The following is a 4,595-nucleotide window of genomic DNA, read 5'->3' on the forward strand; positions in this document are numbered from 1 at the left end:
TATTGCAAAAGAAATAGTAAGAAGATTAATGGATAAAAACAACAGTGGTCTTGGTCTAAACATATAATTCTGGCTAACCTGTATGATCTGTATAGCTATTTTGAATATGTAACCATATCATACATATGCGTATCTAAGAATATTCTAGCTCATATAGAAAGTTCAAAAGTAGAAAATTAATTATAGCCAATCATCTTGAACACATGAATGGGATATTGAAGAGAAGTACTAGAGAGGTAAACCAATAATCTGCAAGTAAACACAAAGCAAAGGTACATATACATTAGGTTAGGTCTCGGAGAAGCCCTATTACTATGGAAACCTGGAGCTTAGAAAAGAACACCCAATCTTCTTGAGTTGGAGTTTAGTCATTTTGACATCAATGTATACAAACAAAGAAGACATGCATAGAAATTAGGTTAGGTCTAGGAGAAGCCCTACTTCCCTAGAAAACTAGAGTTTAGAAAAGAATACTGATCTTCTTGAGCATATGATCTAGAGCTGGAAATGAGGTTCACATATCCATTTGAGAGAGCTAAACGTATCCATATCTATAATAGGCATGGATATGAGCATTGAAGCTAGAGAAAAAAGACATAGCAAAGGGAGAAATGGGCGGAAGAAGGTAGTTTCTCATGGCAGAGATAACTAATGAAGATAGATCAGTCGCAAATGATATCGTATAACACCTCTCCTCTCTTTTCTCACAACGATGATGAACCCCCCTTCTAGCAAAGCATCAGGACATAAGGGTCCTAAAGACTATAAGAGTTGTTGTTTGATCATTTGGCTGCTCACTAACAAAATTGTTAAACTAGCTAGCACCTCTAAGAGATTGATTACCTTTGCAGGACTTAGAACCTCCCAAACCCGGCTGAACCATGTCTCTGATTTTGGTCATAGCACATTATTACTAGTCCACTTCACAAAGGGAAGAAGTGGTTACAAGAGGTCCATGATGATCTTATTTTCATGGAGCGGTGTGAAGCCAATAAAGAACGTCCAGAGTAGTACCATCTTGATACGTACAATGACAAATGTGGGTGAGGATTTATGGCTACCAGTCGATTATCCAAGTGCCTCAGCAGGTATGGCGATTACCGAGATCCTTAGCACACCGCTTGAACCTGATAGATCGAAGGTGGAGAAATGGTCTAAATTTGGCGATTATCGAGATTCTTTCGGTATGAAAGATTACCCCGATTTTGTGAATTTTGTGGTTGCACGGGCCCATGTAGCCAACACTTGTTCGAGGAAGGCTGATCTAGAAGGAGCCCTTGGGGAGACCAAAGATGAAGACGAAGAAATCAAAATTAAAAACGCTCTCTCCTTTGTAGCCTTGTGGGATAAATTTTACTCTCATTCTTATTGTAAAAAAAATCATCTTTTTGGGAAAAAATGTTTGACTCGTAGCAATATTTTTCATCTGAAAATTAAATCAAACATGACCTAGATGTGATATTTCTACCGGGAGGTGTTCAGAATTGTGCTGCATTGGTTCTACAAGTCGTAATTAAACAACCCAAGTTTTGATGTTAACGATAAGCTTACCGGAGAACTAATTATTTTCGGTAAAGCCATGGTTGCAGTTGCTGGAGATATGAATAGAAGCAAAGGAACCAACCACTACAACAACCCGCCCCATGACCTAGGGCGCGAAAGAAAATTCAGGTAGAAATCAAGATTCTACTGTAGATGGATCAAAATTAGTCGTCACTAAAAATGGTAACTGCAGTGAAGAATCCAATGATCAACCAAGTGATATGTCGTGTGAGTAGGCCTTTCCAATTCCGACAGAAATTACCAAACGGGATTTCCTATTCATTTTTCCCACACTCTCTATCCACCATGAATCGCAGCCACACATCTTTATTATGAATCGAAAGATGTGTGGCTGCAATTCACATCGGGTAGAGAATGGGTAGGGCCAACACGCTAATTACAATAAATCCTCAATTTTCTTCGGTCCAAATGTTCATAGATCAAAGAGGAGGGAATTTCTGTCGTCCATCTTTGGTATGAAAGAGCAAAGAGGGGCAAACAAATATCCTGGCTCATATGTTGACACTGATCAGAAATCAAATAGCCCCGCCTGGAAACCAGAAGATTAGAGAGAGAGAGATAGACGTAAAACGGAAGTGGTCTAGTTAGGAGAGAAGCGAAGTAGTTCTGACGACCACTCATTCACGATCTCCACCGCCAGACCACGCTCTGTAGCCGGACTGCGGCCGCCTTTGGGTCAAGCACAAGCCCCCGTGCTCCCTCCATCACCTCTGCTGTCTAGATCTTTCTCTGACTGTACTTTGACTAATCTCATAATACAGGTGATGGGATGGAACCCATAATACAGGTGATTAAGCATTTTTTTTTCTTTCGGTACTGTACTTTCACTGAACTCGTTTTGTCCTTCCTCTTCCTGAAAACTCTCTTACGGAATGAGATGCGTCTCTCCTTCTCTCTTCCTCTCTCTTGTCTAGGAAGCCTGTTTTCTCTTTAATCTGACGTGCAGCAACCATACCTCCTCCCCAGAAAACAGGTTGGTATCTATTCCCTAACATCTCTCTATCTCTATATCTCTATTATTATAACACTCATGCGAGATAAAATTCTAGAGAGGGAGGATAGATCAATGAAATAGATAGATAGATAGAGGGGAAAGGCTGAATATAGAGATTATGTTGGGTTGGAGGTGTCTTTCCTCTTAATTACTTAACAACCTTTTTTGTGTGTTTGGAGGCTGCTTTTGGTTGGAGCGGAATCCACATTCAGGAAGGATCGCCGTTGTTTTCCTCTTTGCATAGATTCTCAAGGGGTAGAAGCAGAGACGTTGAGCTCTCACTTCTGCCTATGGAAACGGCAAAGCACCTCCCCAGAAATCTCGTATCCCCAATATCTGCATGCACCACCAAGCACCCGCTACTTGGTTGCTTATTCTCCACCGTAAAAACAAACAAAACCAGATAGAAGAACGCTGAGCTTTTCCTTCTGCTCGAGTGTTTTGATTACAGATACAGACGAAAATCTATGAACCGGCAGTCTGCACTCTATAATTGACGTCATCGCTTGTAGATGACAAACGAGCAACAAGCCCTTTATTTTGGGTTCTTTGGATTTTTGTCATGAAATGATGGTACGAGCTGTTGAGAGTTTTGGCCATGTTTCATTTTCTTTAGAAAGAAGATGATGAACAGTATCGAAAGGTAATTTTAACATTTTTAAAAGTCTTAAATCCCACGTGAGGTAATGTGATATACATAATTGACGGCCTATTAACCTAGGCATTAGATTGTCGCATTTCAAAAGTTTGGGTACTAAATTGTCACGTTTTAAAGTTTGGATATTAAATTGGCACTCGGCCTAAAGTACAAGGTATCTATCATGAATTTTCCATTCGTGGAGATGTATAAACAGGAGTGTTTTAGTTGATAAGGGTGTCAATGGACCGATTTTGGATTGGACCCCGTCTAGTCTGAAATCAATTTGGACGGATTGGATGGGCCAATAAGACATATTGGATTAGACCAATCCGGTCCAAAATATTTATTAGATTGGATTGGACGTGGTCCGTCCATAACAAATTTATATTGGATTAATTGGGTTGGATGAAGCCAATATCTGGTTTGAGTTGAAACCAATCTAAATCAAAACGAATTTGAACAGATTGGACGGTCTAAATTGATCCATAACAATCATTGGATTAGATTGGACCTATTCCATTTATAATGGACTCACATTGGACTGGATCGGATTGGACAAAATCCACTCCAATTGACACCCCTACTAGTTAAGAGTTCTATGGCAAAAAGAAACGAAAACATTGATAGTACATGCATGCAGTATTTATCAAGGATAAGGAAACTCTAGATCATATTCTTTTCCATTGGCTTACCCACTTGCAGAGCAGGTTGATAACCCACTTGATCTGAATATTTTTTTGACCTACCACACCATATAGTGACAAGTATTGCTTCCCATGTAAGGGTGTCAATGGACTGGTTTTGGATTGGACCCTGTCCAATCCAAAATCAATTTGGACAGATTGGACGGATCAACAAGACATTGGATTAAATCAATCCAGTCCAAATTATTTATTAGATTGGATTGGACCTGATCCATTCATAATAAATTTATATTTGATTGGGTTGGATTAAGCCAATATCTTGTCTATTGATATAAGATAAAAATGTGTCAAAGGACCAGGTTTGGGTTAAAACCAATCTAAATCAAAATGAATTTAAACAGATTGGACGGTCCAAACATTGAATTGAACTGATCCAAATTGATCCAAAACATTCATTGGATTGGATTGGACCTGATCCATTTATAATGAGTTTACATTGGACTGGATCGGATTGGACCAAATCCGGTCCAATTGACACCCCTACTTGCACTTTTTAAAATACTGATTTTAGGTTTACTTTGATAGACGTGAAAGTTCTTTTGAATGGTACACATTCAAAGTCATACTTGTTTATGATGAAATTATCAACACTGTAAAGGAGAAAGGGGACATGTTTGATATTCCTTTGCCCTCCATGAGGAGGGTGAGGAAAGACAAAAATATGTTAAAACATGATTATAATATCCCCACTTTA

General features: G+C 39.1%; 1 long non-coding RNA gene across 1 annotated transcript; it reads left to right on the plus strand.

Moving 5' to 3' along the window:
* The first annotated feature begins 1,966 nt into the window (after positions 1-1,966).
* LOC148803427 (uncharacterized) lies at positions 1,967-3,216 on the plus strand. Its single transcript, XR_016080727.1, has 3 exons — positions 1,967-2,350; positions 2,478-2,536; positions 2,737-3,216. It is a non-coding gene; the product is annotated as an uncharacterized LOC148803427 (long non-coding RNA).
* The last annotated feature ends 1,379 nt before the right edge of the window (positions 3,217-4,595 follow it).

Source organism: Nelumbo nucifera, chromosome 1 (assembly GCF_055504915.1).
Source record: "Nelumbo nucifera cultivar China Antique chromosome 1, China Antique-T2T, whole genome shotgun sequence".
In the NCBI taxonomy this organism is placed as follows: domain Eukaryota; kingdom Viridiplantae; phylum Streptophyta; class Magnoliopsida; order Proteales; family Nelumbonaceae; genus Nelumbo; species Nelumbo nucifera.